The 18,772-nt window shown below is 38.0% G+C and overlaps 1 protein-coding gene across 2 annotated transcripts in view; it reads left to right on the top strand.

Moving 5' to 3' along the window:
• The window catches only part of LOC135196905 (stress-activated protein kinase JNK-like), a 395,869-nt gene that overhangs the window by 25,613 nt on the left and 351,484 nt on the right, over window positions 1-18,772 (top strand). The window contains exons 1-2 of one of the 2 annotated variants that reach the window (XM_064223717.1): window positions 2,835-2,986; window positions 3,864-4,155. The exons of the other annotated variant lie outside the window; for it this stretch is intronic. The gene's annotated coding sequence lies outside the window, so the exon portion shown is untranslated. Of the gene's footprint in view, window positions 1-2,834; window positions 2,987-3,863; window positions 4,156-18,772 lie in introns of those variants that run through there. 2 annotated transcript variants of the gene reach the window in all.

Below are 18,772 nucleotides of genomic sequence, written 5' to 3'. Positions count from 1 at the left end.
TCTCTCTCTCTCTCTCTCTCTCTCTCTCTCTCTCTCTCTCTCTCTCTCTCTCTCTCTCTCCAACGATGAATGTGATGATGATACAAGAAATAACTTCATTTGAAACCGTAAAACAAAAGCCATAGCAGTTAGTTTTAGGGTTACATATTTTCATCGGTTTTCGTTTATGGTAATTTGCGTTAAAATGACTAAAGTTGTTAGTTTCTCTCTACGCTCATACTCGGTTCTTTTATTTTTCGTTTTGTGTGAGTAAATTTATTAAGAAAATAAAATATTTGGAATTGCAAACGTATTTTACCCTGCATATCCAGTAGCAAAGTAAATTTGTACTTGAACGAAGAGCCATTTGTAGACTACTTTTTTAAATGTTCGTTGAAAGTACATAAGCACATACAGTATGATATACCTGCGTATGTATTATGTATAGACATGACAATTCCCATTTTGTATTAATGAGATCATGTTTATCTTAACTTTTGAGATGTATTCTTAACACCCACATTCCATGAACACGTTGAATATTATTTGAGTATCCTTGAATTCTTTGGGGGAAAAGTTTAAGGGAAACGCGTTGCAGTTAATTTCTCATTTGTATACTTGAGGGGAGGGAATTTCCATGCACATGATGAGGATTTGCAGTTTTCATTTCAGCCCGCGGACGCCTTTGTCACTCGGAGATAAGATCATTCTCGTTCTATGTTCCTCAAGTCCTCTCGCCATCGGTTGATACCGATTAAGGAGCCTCGAGGAGGAGGATCCGTCTTGACATTTAAGAAGCAGACCGGCACTTGTTGATTATTAATGAATGAATAAGGCTTGACGAAATAGTGGGGATCTATGGAAAGTGGTAGCTTATTGTCGTTGAAGATTGAAGGTCATCTCGTTGCCATTGATATTGGATGTTGCTGGATGAACGTTGCCGGGGATTAAATCAGAATTAGTCTTCTGGATTGTGTTGAAGGATTGAGAGCAACATTTACGAGGGCATTTTCAGGGTTGTGATGTAGTGTACACATAGTGTTTATTTTTAAAGGCAAGACCGTTTTTTATTTGTTTGTTGAGAGTCACTCGTGTTGATAATCCACGCAGCCGAGTTGAAATGTTCTGAAGAGAGTGAATTCCCAAGCAGGGAAATCCAGATACGACTCTCAGCTTTGTGTCAAGGTGGCTTTAGTGTACCCGTTTTAGATTTTCTTTCTTTGCAGAAATCAGTCTATTTTCCTAATATTTTCTGAACCCAGTTTCTTGTGTATTGACGTGATAATTGTAGCTATCTACACGTATAAAATTTTTGACGTATTTTTTTTAGTGATTTGCCCATCTATTTTCTCAGTCTCTCGCCTGCTGACGTATTGTCATTTTCTTTAGAGTGACAGTCGTTCGCCTTATTGTCACTTGTAATAAGTTTATGAAGAAATGAACCCATACTCTTCTGGTAGTACTTAGGGAAATCGATTTCTTTCGAAGGGCATTCTGCTTTTTGAGGCCATGTGTCTTTGTTGCCTAGTAAGTGTATTAGAATTCCATGCTTATGAAGGGTGTCAGTCACAAGATTTATAACATAGCTGATTTGGTCAGTAAGGTAGCTTATATCTCATTTTTCTGTCGCGGAAAAGTGGAATAAAGACATACACGAGGTTTACGCATTTTTAAGAAAACGGAAGTTGTGATCAGTAACTCGCTAGTGTTAGTGTTTCCGGAGATATTTCCTGAAAGCCTCGTTACTGTCGCTGACAATATTGAGGTCTCACTTGATTATTTTATTATGCTGTTTATCTAAAAGATATGGCGGTGGGATTGCGGTTTTGTTGAAAAATGGCAGCAGACTGAGAGCCTTCCAAACAGAAACTTGAAGTTGCTCTGCCAGGAAAGAAGTCATGTGTTTGCGAGAATCCCTGTATCCTCCTCCTCCTCCTCCTCCTCGAGAGGATCGGAATGAGGATTGGCCCTCTTCATTTTCTTTGTCGATTTAGTGAGGAAAACGAATGCAGGATCCCTCTGTTTGAGCTTTTATGAGCTTGAAACAAATTGTCATCAAGTGGCTATTTCGGGCTTTCTTAAAGGGCCAGTGGAGGACCGAAAATAAAACGTTCATTGCAGTCAAGTTTCCTTTCCAAGCTCCCCACAGGAACGGGTCGGAGAGGGGGAGGGGGAGGGGGAGGGGGAGTGTGAGGGAGGCGGACGAAAGAAGAAGACCCGGATTCATGTTGCTATTTATGTGATTGCAAATGAAGGTGATTCTCAAGTGCTTGTCGTCCACGAGGGTTGAAGGAGATGTTGACTGGGGGTTTTGACCATTTTCTAAGTGCGGCCTCCGGAATGAATGTGTCCGTTTTCTGTAAGGTTGTATGTGTGTGTGTGTGTGTGTGTACGTATGTATGTTTGTGTGCGTGTGTGCTGGAAAAGCCGCCTCTCCCCTGCGCATCAGCCAACCCGCACTTATCGATCCAGGCCGCGCAGAGCCTCCACTCTGTTCCATCTACTGGTGCCTCCATCTGTGTCACTCTGTGGACTGTGACGTCACACTCCCTTCATACATTCTCACTGGGTTACCCATTCTGCAATTCAGTAGCAGTACAGGTCCCCTCATCGGTCCACTTGTGTTTGAGCAGGTTTGCGAGTCTTGTTTGTACCTTCGTGAGTTGGGTCCCGGTGTAGACCAAGTGCAGTTCGAAGTACTTCCAAGTGACTTTGGCTGAGTGACTTTGGCTGCTGAGACCTGCAGAGGGCGCGTTTATTTTCGATGTTATCGTAAGTGTTGAAGAAGGAGCCTGTACGTGTCAACGTGCGAGGGTTGAGGATCCAGAGGGTGATGTTTGGGTGCCACGCAGTGCCTCCTTGGTGTCGCCGACTGATTCCTGCACTGGGGGCTGCTGGCTGGCTGGCTCTCCCGGCTTTAGCCTGCCAGTACCACGTTGTCCACCTTCTCAAACCCCTCTCTTCTGTCTGACCTCTCGGCCCCTCCTCCTTGGCTAACCCCTTGCAGGTGTGTGTGTGTGTGTGTGTTGTTTGTTTGTATGGATGTGAGAGAAAAAGAAATTGGAAGAAGAAGATCGGAAGGTCGTGGCAGACGTGTGCGCCTCCTCCTCCTCCTCCTCCTCCTCCTCGGCATCCCGACGATCCTCACAGCAGGGGCTGACCTCCGAAGGTGGTCGTCGTATCTTGGCTGACAACTCCAGACACAAGTGAATCGTCGGCATTCAGATCCCCTGGAGGATCTTTCGTCATCACTCCTCGTCCCTCTCGGCTTTGTGTGTGCTGTGCTTGGAGGGCAGGACTCTGTGTGCTGTGTCATTGTGTGTAAGTTTGTAAGTGCGTGCTTGGTTCCTGCTCCTGCTGCTGCTGCTGCTGCTGCTGCTGCTGTTGCTGCTGCTTTCCGCCTCCGCTACTGATTTTGACTCCTGGCTTGCTGCACACCATCACCTGACAGCAGCAGCAGCAGCAGCCCAAGTGCCGGTGCTAGAAGTTACGATGCCGTCTCCCCGCTACTGCTGAACAGTGCCATTAGCAGCAGCAGCAGCAGGAGCAGCAGCAGCAGCAGCAGCAGCAGCAGCAGCAGCAGGAGCAGCAGCAGCAGCAGGGAATGAGGTGGTGGTTATCCTTATTATTTCTAAGAGTGCAATGTCGGCTCCTTTCATGTCGAAGAAGTGAACCCGCATTCTGAGGAGGAATAGTACTAGAAGCTGTTATTTGCGATTGTTATTCATACAAGTAATTTAGTGGTGGTTAATATGCAATTGGATCTACAGTAGTATTGTGTGATAGATTTTGGGCCGCATCGCAGCTCTTGCATGCTTACATATCTACTTTTGTGTGTTTATACCAATAAAATTCCTAATATCTTGCTTTTTATGTTGATACAGTGATTGTTTCAAAGGGAAAGGAAGTGATACACATATAAATTCCATTCTCGGATGTTCATTGTGGGTTTACGTGTGCAGTGATAGTTTCAAGTTGCAGATCCCACGTGTGATTACATTTACTTGTTTAAGAGTCATACCAAGAAATCTGGAGTGATTTTATTTGAATGCTCCCACCCACACACGCACGCACTCGAGGAAGACCTTGAAGTGTTTCTGAGGCTTCACTCCTTCCCCCCGGTGTGTGTGCGCTTCTTCGTCTGCTGAAGCTCGACTCCAGAACTGATTACTTAAGGTAAGTTCATTTCCTCGCTTCTTTGGGCTCTGCTCAAATCGTGCTTCTCCTTGGAATCGCCATTGTGAAAGTTGAGCGTTGTGTTGCGCTCGTGAGGACAAATCACAAGGCTGTGTGACACTTGAGAGAGAAAGATGTGTGAAGAGAGAGAGAGAGAGAGAGAGAGAGAGAGAGAGAGAGAGAGAGAGGTAATAACGAGTATCTGTAATGGCTTCACGTAGTAGGGAAGCACAGCCACGTTTTGCCCCCGAAGGCCCAATAGTAGGAGCTGAGGGAGGTCGTGCAGTGATGTTTCGTGATAAATCTGGTGTTTGGCGGCTGCCTCGTCGAGTGGTGAAGGGGAACTGGGCGGGTTAGTGGTCTAACACTGGGAAAGAATGGGGTGGGGTTAGAGCCTTGTGTGGGCTGACCCTGGCAAGGTCAAGGCCCACATAAGAGAACGGAGGGCAGGTGGCTGGGGTAGGGATTAGGATTTTGAGGTCAGCACAAAGGGGGATCTGAAGAGATTTTTTGTTACTGGTGTTGAGTAAAGAATGGAAGTAGACGTACACAGACTGGTATCATTCATAAAAATCTTATTTTTTCTGCGTAATGTGCTACTGAATATGTAATGTTTCAGGCAATACTATTGTGATGAAGATCGTTTCAAGTCGAAACAGATATTTCAGAGTGTGTGTTCAGCGCAAATTATGTCAGAATTTCTGTTCACCGGTAATTTTTATATTTCTTTTACCGTATCTAAAGAATACTACTTAGTATTTATTTTTATTAATAATGGGTAGATCATGGTCTGTTTGATATTTAAAATATCATCGACCTTATATATATATATATATATATATATATATATATATATATATATATATATATCTCATATTATATGATATAGATAAATCTAATATATATATTATATCCACCCATATACGAATCAACGCTGTCTTGCTCCACGATTTCCTCCATATGTATCGAACTGTAGGTTAGTATGTCAGAAAAAATGGAAATTACTTTTTAATTTGGATATATATATATATATATATATATATATATATATATATATATATATATATATGTGTGTGTGTGTGTGTGTGTGTGTGTGTGTGTGTGTGTGTGTGTGTGTGTGTGTGTGTGTGTCATTTGAGGCCTGATAATCAGAAGTGCTTTTGACAATAAAATTTTTTCTGATAGAAATGGTGTGTAAGAAGGGCGCTTGTGATGAAACTATTGCACTGTACTAAAGAAGTAACAGGAATAATTCATTGTCAGTTGGTATCACTCCTCGTAGCGGTTATCGCTGGTTTCGTATCCCGGGAGTGGATCATTATGGTGTGCAAAAGTTGATATGAATATTTATACTACTGCCATAAATATCTGCAATGAATGATCCATGGAATCTGTGGAACTTTAAATCGTACGAATTCATTTAACATTTCTCCTTTTAGGATCTGGACGTATCATTGAATGCGTTTTTTGTGTATCACTGTACAGTTTGCTTTTAACTTGTATTCTTATTCGTTTCTTGTCTCTTGTTTGGAGACCTGCCTATAGTCCAAACCGAATATTATTTTTAATCATTCATGAGAGTAAATATCAAGATTGTGTCTTAGAAGTTTGGTCTGGCCGTATTGATTGCATAGTTGTGCTTTAGTGTGTCATTCTGAAGGCAGTTGAGATTTAGGAGTGCTGTAGATAGTCACATTTTTAACAATGTAAAACTCCTCCTTTGAAGTGGGACATATTTTAGACTGTATCTGATTATAGATTGCTGAGTTTGAGCGGTTGTGGAAGATGTGTGTCCAGTTTGAGAATATGGTGGACATGAGCTGGAGATCTCACACCATTAATGATCGTGCGTAATTGTTGCTGAAAATAATTCTCTCTCTCTCTCTCTCTCTCTCTCTCTCTCTCTCTCTCTCTCTCTCTCTCTCTCTCTCTCTCTCTCTCTCTCTCTCCAGCAGTTAGTTTGAAAATTCGTATTTTTATTTTAAAGAAAAATGGTCTCATTGGTGATTTAGAAGGAGTTGTCTTGAACGCCAGTGAAAATGCAGTATATCGCATTTATCTTAGTAGAATATTTGTAATTACTTTTGTTAGCACTTTGTGTTGTTGCGGTTCCATTTATCTTATGTCCATCTGTTGCCATTTTTCTATTTTGGGGGATACGTAGTCCATTCTGGTGTGCTTGAGTTTTCTATATTCACTTCAGTCAGTTGCATATGTGCGTGCGCGCACACTTGCTCTGGTCCTCTAGAACTGGAATTCAATCACACTTGACATGAATATTGGTAGGAAAATGGTCCCATATCTCAAGAGATCTCGTCTTTTTGAGAATAGAAGAATAAGATGACTGTTTGAGGTGTCATGACAGGACAGAGTTAGAAATGATACCGGGAGGAAAATAACGTTTGGTTCCAATTATAGATATGGTAATGATGAGAGAGATGGAAATGTTTAAGACTTCCTTTGGTTGAAACTTGGATGAACGGAGGCTGGGGATGACAGGAGATTCTTGGAAGAGAAAGCACAGGGAAGGCATGAGTGGCGGATTTCCACAGATCCCTTTTGCATTATGCGGCGTTGGAGGGATTAGATGATTTTGAATTTTAATATTATAATATATATATAATATATATATATATATATATATATAGATATATATTATTATACTAATATAATATTGTATAATTTTATTTTATTATATATATACGTTATATATATTATAAGATTAGATATTATAAGTATTATATATATATATATATAATATATACAGCGAACGTGTCTATCAATATACTGCCACCCTCATTGACCTTCCATGTGCTTTCTCTTCCAAGAATCTCCTGCCATCCCCAGCCTCTGTTCTCCTAGTTTCAACCAAAGGAAGTCTTAAACAAACATTTCCATCTCTCTCATCATCATTACCTTATCTATAATTGGAACCAAACATTATTTCGCTCCCGGTATCATTTCTAACTCTGTCCTGTCATGACACCTCAAACAGTCATCTTATTCCTCTATTCTCAAATCGACAAGATCTCTTGAGATATGGGACCATTTCCTACCAAGATTCGTCAGTGTGATTAAAATCCAGTTCTACAGGACCCGTACAAGACGCCAGTTTCTTAAATATTTGAAAGCGACAGCCTCGCTCCTCCTTTCTCCAAATAACGTTATTTCATCCTTGTGTGCATATTCTCTTCTCTCTCTCTCTCTCTCTCTCTCTCCTCTCTCTCTCTCTCTCTCTCTCTCACACATATATACATACATGTATAAAATGGTTTTACCAATGTATGTATGTATTTCTATATATATATTATATATGTGTATAATATAATATTATATTATTATATTATATATGGTGATTATATATATATATATAGATATATATATATAATATGTATAACTGAATCACGAAACTTGGAGCGTGATAACACTGGAGTAGTTGCAAGATCTTGCGACTCAACGTCCTAAACGTTGAGTTGAAAGATCTTGCAGCTACTCCAGTGTTTCACTTTCCTTCGTGGCTTATACCTTCAATCATATATATATATATATATATATCTATATATATATATATATATATATATATATATATATATATGTGTGTGTGTGTGTGTGTGTGTGTGTGTAATGCCCCATGGTTTATTTTGAGCGAATTTGGCTTTCATCCATCTAATTGACTGCCGTCGTAATGTTCGGTAGAACGTTGACGTTAATGCTCTGCGATTTTTTGAAGGCTATTGTAGATTAGCTTTTTTTGCCTTCATTTTCGATCTGTCTCTGTTGGTTTTGTATTGTGTGCGTTACTCGTGGAGTTTTACTCCCTTTTGGTGACAGTCTTTAAATAATAGTATCATTGGGGTGATACTTGAATGATGCTATTATTATTATTATTATTATTACAGTGTTCCAATTAGGCTAGCGAGTGAGCATTCGACTTTATGAGCGATTGCGAACAAAGAGAAAATCACACGTGAGAAGAGAAGTAAGCACCCAGTAATGAAAAAGACGGACAATTGAACGTGGTCACCAAACAAAAGCCAGAACAATCAAAAGAGAGACACTTCGCTTTAAAGTAACACTTCTGCATGACCTAACTCGACAGCAGCAAGCTGATTCTTTTATTTTCAAGAAAGAAATATGGGTATTTATATCCCCAAATCGAACAAAGGACTATTTTCCATCCGTGCCAGTGTCCAGCGGAACTGCTACTTTTTATTCTTGCTTCATGCCGAGCTGCAAAGTCGTCGGGGTTTTGGGGGATTGTTGGGGGGGGGGGGGGGGTAGCGGACCGGGGGCTGTTGTTATCGAGGTTATTAGGGTGTGGTGGGATGGGGTGATGTGGGTGGGCGGACTAAAGACCGCCAGTGATTGGCTGTCGGGTTAGAGGGTGCTGCCGGACACAGTTTTCCCTGTTCATTGTTTATTGGTTGGTATATGAACACTTGTATATGTATATTTACATGTACACACACACATATATATATTATATATATATGTGTGTGTGTGTATATATATACACACATAATATATACATATATATACACTCGTATATGTATCTTCAACCACGAATATATAAGGTAGCATAACGTTGTGTTCGCCATGTGGACTTAAGCCATGGCCTGTTGTGAATGAAACTAATCTTTGTGCTTTATGTGATGGACAGCGGGGGGAGGGGAGGAGGGGGGTTTCGGTGACGCTGGGTATTATATATCATCATCGGTATGCTTGCTTTAAAAACGCTTGTATGCTGGCCGTCATTCATGGGTTTGCTGTAGCTGTTGTTTTTTTGTTTGTTCATTGATCTTGAATTTTAAATTCGTTTTGACTGTCAGTGAAATATTTTGTGAACTAACTTACATTGATGGATGAAGTGTCATTATATATTATATATATATATATATATATATCTATATATATTTTTTATATCATATATATATTATATATTATTAATATATATATAATATATATCTATAGTATATATATCCAATATGGTAGCTTTGTTTATTTGCATTTAAAAGTTAGCTTTGTATATTTCATTTAAAGTTATTTTTGTAGCTGATAGATTTTTTAGGTAAATTGATCCTGTTTATACTTTACAATATCTGTTTTATTTATCCTTTTTCGGTCGTCCGCACTATTTCTTTTATTCCTTAACGGCCAAACAAAGTGTCCTTCGAAGCCTTGAAGGAGTGTCTCATGTTAGGTACTTAGTATTCAGGAATGCTTTGGATTTATGATATATTTCAGTACGATCCTGAGGCCCAGTGAACCATCTGCTGATGTTTTCATAAGAATCTTTAATGAGTATAACGTTAGATAAGCAATTTATTATGGTATCATATCCCTTTGTATTTCTGCACAGACGCACATATTTCTATTTGTGTATATGTATATAAACTATGTATGTATGTAGGTAAGTAGACATATACCTCTACACATGCAAACTATATATATATATATATATATATATATATATATATATATATATATATATATATATATATATATATATGTATATTTGACCATGACATTTAGGAACATATAGAAAGGAAAAAGAGAAGCCATAGTAGCAGTAACAAGATAGTAGTATGAGAAATGTGTTTGTCAGGGATTTGTCGAATCTGTGTTAATACTTTTCCCACAGCATTTGCTGTAACTGTAAAGTAGATGAGAAAGTAAAAACAGCAGTCCTTAGTTGCAGTTCTCTCTCTCTCTCTCTCTCTCTCTCTCTCTCTCTCTCTCTCTCTCTCTCTCTCTCTCTCGTCACCAAGTATGCGTTTTACCAAGGGAGTTCGGTTTATATAACATGAATAACAGTATTGGTCTGTTCGCGTTGTTGCTTTCATGAAGAATCGAAGTGTGGGGTCCACCAGGAACCGTTTTCAATTTAGATCGAGGCTAAGGTGATGTTATGTATTGGGGGGGGGGGGGGGGGCGCTAAGATGATATTATGTATTGTTGGGGGGGGGGGCAATCTAGGGAAGCCCAAAAGGCGTCTCTTGTACTACTTCTGCAGTGGCTGTTCTTGCGTCATTAGTAAGATGTTATGTCTTTTGCGCCCATATACTTTTATATAATAGTGGTGAATATTTTTACTGTTCATTAAACATTCATACGGATATGCATCTCTCTCTCTCTCTCTCTCTCTCTCTCTCTCTCTCTCTCTCGTCTCTCTCTCTCTCTCCTTTTATACATTTAAACCTTATTCGTAGGCTTCAGTTAGATAATCAGGCGTTATATGTTTTATATGTTGCAGGTATATGCGTATTTAAAATGTACTCATTCACAAAGTTGAATAATATACTAGTAAAATAGCTGCTGTTGTAAGAAAAACATTACGATTACAGTGTTTGTATAGTATATATATATATATATATATATATATATATATATGTATATATATATATGTTATATATATATATATATATATATATACTACATATCATATATATATATATATATATATATATATATATTGTCATAGTTATAGGATTGAACTGTAGCGTCTTCTCTCCTTTATTCACGTTCTATTCTAATAACGCTTCAGGTTCTCTAGAATTAAAAACTAACACGTTTATACCCAAAAAACATAAAATGACTTTAGAATGAATGCAATGCAAACACTATTGGAAATGTTACCCTTTCTTCATATTCTGACCAAATGCAAGGATTGTGAATAATTATTTTATATTTATATTGTACGTATTAACTGCCATTCATTATTCATTGAGTATGCATGCGAGAGAGGGCAAGAGAGAGCTTTAAACCCAGTCCAGTCACTTCTGATGAATTCCCACATGCATTCCGCATACGTAGCTTGCATGTTGAGTCTGGGATGCCTGCGTGATTATTTGTGCTAATAATTCTCAGATGGCTTCCGAGAATATGCTTATAATTGCTTCGTTTTTATTTATAGAATGGATTTTTTTTATTCTGTTGCTGAAGTGTTTCATAAAGTCTAGTGTATGTTGTGGGTTTCTTATTTTAAATTATTTATTTGTATTGTTGAAGCGTTTCACTTAGTCCAGCATATGTTGTGGGAGCCTAATTTATTTGAAGGTACCTGTATTTTTTTATTTCTTTAAAGGTTTTGGAGATATCAGCCTTAGGATATTCGGTCAACATCGTTCACTGTCAGACATGTTAGTGACCCGTTTGGAGATTTTGTTTTTTGCTGCTTAGTACTTTTATGTTTGCATTTGTCTCATCAAACCTTTCTTTGTATTGCTTAACCTTTTATATTTCTACGTTGTTTTCTGAGTTTTTGGCAACAGGAGCAGGAAGTCGTGTGTGATGTTCTAAATGCGCAAAACTGCAGTCATTTTCACGGAACTTTTTTATCATTACCAAGCATTTGTTAACGTAGTGTTGTGATTCTCTTGTCTTGCTCGTATCTTTGTATTATAGTTTCCAGTTTAATTTATCACTTAATGCAGTTGGTTGTCATTACTCCAATATTTTCGTATCTCTGATTTCCACTCCATTTATTCTTTTTTCTTTTGATTTTAATGAATGTGTTCATGATGTATGTATTCTGCAAGTAATGTCCATAGATATTAGTGTCATGTCAAGTGTTGTATATTGATATTGCTTGTCAGTCTTAAATATCGAATCTTTCCATTGTGAATCTTTGACATTCTCCATTCCTTTCTAATTAGTTTTTTGTCTGAGATGTTCTTCTCGGTCTCCTTTGGAAAATCCCATACCACACTAAACGCTTCGAGAGTAATTGGATTTTTCTACATTTCATCTGAATATTTTGCGAGTTGACAGTTTTTTTAGAAGAAAATGAAATGATGAGCCACTTACAACGGATCTTTACATATATTTGGTCTTTTCATTACATACACATAGATACACGTTAGTGTATTAGTTTTTCCTGTGTGTAACATAAGTGTGGCATGAATTGAAGTGAATGAATCCGTGTGAAAAAAACAACCGGTAATATTGAGAGGGGAAAAGTCCATCAAATATCAAGGAAATAAGAAAAGATCCTTTAGATAGACAAAAATGGGAAAGGAAAAGAAAATTGGAGGGGAGAGGGGTTGTCACCAAGCGGAAGACATGGAAATGAAAATCTCCACAAGACAAAGAATTTCTGTTGTTGTATTGCTGCGTTTGTTAAGGAAAGGGCCAAGAATTAATGGAACAAGCGGAAGCTTTGGGAAGGGATTCCAGGTTGAGTTAGATGAAAGACGAGATTGTAGGTTACTCTCTCTCTCTCTCTCTCTCTCTCTCTCTCTCTCTCTCTCTCTCTCTCTCTCTCTCTCATGCTTGTCTTTGATTTATCTTGCTGTTCCATCTTCGTCTTCCGATTCCTTAAATTTCGGATTATTCAAATATGGGTTCGTTGTTCCATAGAGTTTGGAACTTTTATTTACTTTGGATTATATTTATTGTTCCTCCTACTAGTCCACAGCGCACTTGTTCTAAAGTATATGCGTGTATGTATAATATATACAATCCCATGACTAAATGTACTGCAAGAGTCTGAAGGAAATTTAAAAAGCATAAGTACCGAGCGCTTTCGTGCATCTGGTATATACATGTCTTCGGGGTAGTGTGCGCTCTCTCTCTCCTCATCTCTCTCCTCCTCTTCATCTTCCTCCTCCCTCTTTCTCATCTCTCGTCTCTCTTCCTTCCTTCCTCTCTATCTCTCTCTCTCCTCTCTCTCTCATCTCTCCTCTTCTATAATTAATAGATATTATATATATTAATAATAGTAATATATATATATATAAATATATAATCTTTATTATATATATGTATGTGTGTGGGGGTTAGGCAGAAACATTAGTTTCATACAAGTTTGGTGGTTAACAGACTTTTTTTATTTTTACTGATCGTATCATTCAATGTCAACAGCTCACCTTTTGTGCAAATCATGCTTAAAGAAGGTCTCAAATAGTATAAATTACTTAATTGTTTGGTATGGAGTCGATTGCTCGTTATATTTGAATAGTTCAAAGTGGCATTTGAAGCCATGCTTTTAGAAATTATTTTTAAAGTAAAATGGATTCCATATTTTTCACAGTCGAGGGGGATTCAAATGTAGTTATATATATATATATATATATAATATATATATATATATATATATTTATATATATATACATATATATATATATATATATACGTATATATATATATATATATTATATATATATATGAATACATATATATATACATATGCTATACTTCCAAATTGAAAGAAAAACAAACTTTTTTTTTTTTTTTTTTTTTTTTGTTTTTTTTTTTTTTTTTTTTTTTTTGGGGGTGCAGTCATTGATTCTTCGTTTTTCGAGTTTGGCTTAAAGCAAAATTGATACTTGATTTTTCTTTTTTCGGCTACTGTTGTGTCCATTTTCGTGTTGATGGAGGTCTGGTTGTCTGCCGGAAGAGGAAACTTCCTCCTTTTTTTCGTTTGCTTCTCTCTTCAACTCCTCTGGATTTTTTGGCCTATAGTGAATGTTGTTCATGGATATGACTTATGTTTCTGTCGGAGTCGTTTTTATTTATCTATTTTTTAAAGTATTACTAATGATTCAGTAGATAAGTGATAAGGTCTAGTCTCTCTCTCTCTCTCTCTCTCTCTCTCTCTCTCTCTCTCTCTCTCTCTCTCTCTCTCGTGTTTTCTTATTTTTCCCACTTTTCTCTGGTTTTGCATGATTAAAATACTGAATTGTCAACCGAATGATTATAAGTCATTAGGATCAGTATGCTGTATTGTATAGCTTGCTGTCATCCCCCCCCCCCCGTCCCCCAATCCCCTTAGGGGACTCTTTGGCAGAGTGGGGGAGGCTTTATAGGGCTGACGAAGCATAACCTTGTCTGTAAGTATCCTTGAGGAGGTGTTTAGTATTGCGATGGCAGAATCGTCAATATCCCCGTTCTCTTTGCCCGTTTAATCAATGGTTCGACACTTTTATTCATTTGGTCTGCTATGTCGTTCGCTTATTTATGTAGGTGTGAGTGAATTTGACAGACACTACGTCAAAATATACGTAGGTTGCATGGTCATTTTAGGTGCTGAAAGTTCCCTTCCAAGCACAGTAAATTTACTGTAGATGCAGTCATTTATATATCAAATAGTTGTTCTAGGTATTTTTTGTGCCAGCATATCTCTTAACTGGACTACCAGACCTCCATTGCATCGAAAGTTCGTACACCTAACGATTGAGTGGAAAAGACACACGTCAAATTGCACGTACAGGAAACTAAGAAGAGAGAACAAACAGCCAAAGAAGAATCAATCTTTGGCATTGAGACCTGTGAAGAGACAAGTCCAAGTCCTTTCACCTCCTTTTGACTTTTGTTGTGAGCTTTTGCTAGGGCTTCTCCAGAGGCAGGTTTTGTGACTTCTTCAGCCAGTGGGGTGGAGGTCATTTGATTTCCCGCTGGTTGGCCTTCCCTATTTGGTGTCATTTGAGGGACATTTGGTTGGGATGTTGCACATAGTCTGGTTCCTTTACTTTGAGATGAAGTTCAAATGTGTATGTTAATGTCTGATCTTGCATTTGGGCCATCATTCAGTTGCTTGTTCATTTGAGTAGCCTTCAATGAAAATATATATCTGGAAGTTAAGTTTTGTCGCGCGCACATACAAATATAGATATATATATATATATATATATATATATATATATATATATATATATGTATGTAGTATGTATGTAGTATGTATATATATATAGTATATATATATATATATATATATATATGTATGTATGTATTTATTATACATTTTACATGTTTATATTGCATATTGCAGTGTAAATATTATTTCAAACAGCAAACACATACTCTTTGGTCCTTAATATAGAAGATTCAGTGATAATCAATGTCCTCTACAGCATTCCGTTTGCATCGAAATGTAGCGCCCACTGTTTATATATCGTTACCTCTAGTGCCTCTGTTATTCTCTGGTCGTCTCCATTCCATTCCATGAAATTTGTCTCCCCTTGCCATTGTGACTGATACTGAAGCTCTCTCTCTCTCTCTCTCTCTCTCTCTCTCTCTCTCTCTCTCTCTCTCTCTCTCTTGCATGTTTTGAGATCCTCTTTGTTTTCACGGTGCTGCGTCGACTCTGACGGTTGTCTCTGAAGACTTCCGAGTGCACCTTCAAGGTTTACACCCGAGAGAGAGAGAAGAGAGAGAGAGAGAGAGAGAGAGAGAGAGAGAAGAGAGAGAGAGAAAGGTGCAGGTGCAGCACTTATTCTGTTGATAATGTGGTGTCATTTGAATGCATCTTCTTGCCATATTGAGTTATTCCGTCATTTTTTCCACACTTTTCTGAGAGTAAAAGATAATTCCAGTTTTCGACCAAGCTGTTGGATTCGTGTTGGGTTCTTGAAAGGATCTGTGTACGGATCTGCGGTCTGCTTTTGTGTTCCTTCGCAGAAGGAATTGAATTGCTCCGTGGGTTGTTGAAACCGATGACATTTCAGAGTTGGTGGAGTTTTCTTGGGTCTCCCCGTTAATCTTTCACGGAGTTCTGTATCGTCCTTCCACAGTAGCATATGTTTTTTTATTTATTCTTATTTACATATATATATATATATATATATATATATATAATATATATATATATATATATATATATATATTACACACTTTAGTTCCCTTTGCTTTAAGTTGGTTAGTATTGAAGTTGATCAGCCTTTCAGTTTCGCTCTTGGAACTCTGCGAGATTCGCTTTCTTTGTATGTTTTTCATTTTTTTCTTTCATCAACCTCAAGATTAGTGTTTCTCAACCTCCATTCCACCCTATCTCCCCCCCGTACCCTCCCATTCCATTCCTTTCCTGAAATTCCTGACGTCAGATCTCCCACCCACCCCCAATACGTTACCCTTAGAAGGTCTGGAAGATATTGACCGTGTAAGTTGGTTGGGAACGATCCTTGGAGTAGTGGGTTGAGGGGCCGGGGGGGGGGGGGTGGCCTGGGCAGCAGCCGCTGATCGATTTGGTCCCTGTTCATTAAGATTGTTAGAGAGAGAGAGAGAGGGGGGGAGGGGGAGGGTTATCTAAATAAGCCACAATTCTTTTATTTTCCAAGGTGAATTAACGCTAATTGGCAGTGCATTCAAGTAACAGCGAGTTGGGTTAGTAGTATAATGCTCTATTGATTAACTCATTCCTACATTACGCTGAGAAGGAGAATGAATCAAGTTTTTTATTTATTTATTTATTTTTTCGTCCATTAGTATAGTCTTTTTTTCACTTCTTGATCTGGCACATGAACGTGACCAGTCGGTGAATGGAAAAAGTGGACTGTTTCAGCCAGAGAATGTTTCTAGTGAATGGTGTCGTTCTTGGAATGATTTTGATACATTCAGCGAATAAATACTTGTGGGGTTGGTTGGTTTTGGGTTTTGGCTATCATACTGGATGACTATTAAGTCTTTATTTCCATCAGCCAGAATATATATATACTGCAGAATGTTTATGAAGCCTGAAGGTTCTTAGTTTTTTTTAATCAATAAATATCACCAGTCTCCATTTTTCTTGCCAGACTACATCATTTGTTATTCTTGAGGAAGGTCAGAATGTGGGTTTTCTGCAGAGTAGTCGGCGAAAATAATTATTCATTGTCCGTCGACCCTTGTCCCTGGTATAATGCTTAGAGTTTTGAACATCCGCACCTGACGGGCATTTGTTGCAATCAGCAGAGTGTATTTCACTTTTCAAATTCAACTAACTTAAATTCCAACCTCTTGAAAGTCGCGTTCTTTCGTAAACTGACCTTAATTGTATCGTTCTGAGCCCATCTTCATCTCTACTCCAAATTGAAAATGCTAAATTTATGAATGTGACACTTTTTGAGCAAAGACAACATCTCTGATTTAACTGGTATCTTGGAGAGAGATATCAGTGGTTACTTTTTGGAGCTGGAAACATTATTTATATGAAAATTAATTTCTAGATTTATTGATTTTTACACTGGACACTTCTAATGCTTCATGAGAGATTACCTTTCGTTCATCGTGGGAAGTCTGTCTTTCAGCACTGTTGTAGTTGCAGGTAGCATTTCTTAATTCCAGAACCAGCTGTTTTTGTAGGGTCAATAACCGTAGGTCATTTTCAGCTGAATCTGTTGCTTTTTTAATCGTAATAATCAGAACGCAATATTTACGGCATCTGAATATCTGTAAATGGAAATGAGTATGTGCCACAGTTGGATTAATTATCTTAAATAAAACTTACTTTAACCAGTAATTAAATACTACTAACCGAATCAACAACTTGTTCTTTTCGACAGATATATTCAATAACCTGAGAACCATCATTCATTATTACAAATTAAAACTTGTAACGGAAATAAATCCCGCCTGTAAATGAAAATCAATCGATGTCGCTATTTTTAACCATGATTAACCATTTATATCCTGCAAAAAGATCACGGATTAAAGTGAAAGTCATTATCCGTCACTGCTAAACTATATTTAGCCCTAATTGTTATCCCACCAGGGTCAGCGTCATTAATCTTCCGGCAAAGTCATCGCAGTTATTCTTTCATCAAAGTGTGGGTCCGTTCGGCGTTGTGTAGAATCGCTCCCAGGTAGAGCGCGAGTTTTACCGACCAGTTTTATTTTCATGAATGGATGAATAGCATTTATTGAATACATACGTAACTCGCAGAATGATGAGTGCCCCTGATTCGCTCGCTCCCTTCCGCTCGTTCTGTTTTCAAGTCGCTTTCAACTTTTATCAGCGGTACCTTAGTTGTAGTGCTTCCTTGGTAAATATTATGGATGATTATGTTGGCTCTAATGTTTATAGGTCTTCCGTGATGATTTTGATAAACATGCATGGCGAATAAATATATATTTATCTGTGGTTTAATTAAAGAGGAATTTAAGTTGTTCATATATTTTTTTAGACATAAGGTTTGACAATCCGGCTTATATTTCCTGATAATATGCATTCCATTAGAGTCTAGTTGCTCACTTGATCTTTACTTTTTTGTATTATCTGCACGCTTTTTCCTCTTTTATTTTTATATTTTACATATCAATCATGAATTTTCTTCAGCCACTTTGAAGATCATTTTATACCTGAAGAACTGATTACAATTAAAATGAGAAAAACCGACAATTGCGTCGACGAATGAGAAAAAATAACATGCTGTATATTTTGGAGAGAGACCGAAATCACAGAAGAAAATGGCAGATTTACTTGTATCAGTTAGTAAGCCAGAACGACGTCTTCGTGACCCCAAAGCACGATACAGGCTGCATTGCATGTAAGGTGAACACGCACGCTGAAATGAGCAGGCATCATGGAAGGAGCATTGATACGGGCCTGATCGGTGTTTATGTTGTTAAAAAATATTGCTCCTTTGATATCTAGTTTCCTGGCGTTTGTGAGACTACTTCGAACAAGTATACGCAGGTCCTTGTTTATTATATACAATTACAGAAACTGTTCCAAACGTCACTCGTGGTCAAGGAAGGTGACAATTCCCAGAAGTTTAGTTTGTCGTTTGCTCCCCCCTCCACTCTCTCTCTCTTCTCTCTCTCTCTCTCTCTCTCTCTCTCTCTCTCTCTCTCTCTCTCGTGTAGACACAAATGCTCACCCATTGTTGTCAGGTTGCCTAAGTGTAAAGGATGGAATAGCCTG

The sequence above is a fragment of the Macrobrachium nipponense genome, chromosome 18, assembly GCF_015104395.2.
Source record: "Macrobrachium nipponense isolate FS-2020 chromosome 18, ASM1510439v2, whole genome shotgun sequence".
NCBI lineage: Eukaryota > Metazoa > Arthropoda > Malacostraca > Decapoda > Palaemonidae > Macrobrachium > Macrobrachium nipponense.
The sequence above is the reverse complement of the archived record's forward strand: the minus strand, read 5'-3'. Positions and strand labels throughout refer to the sequence as shown.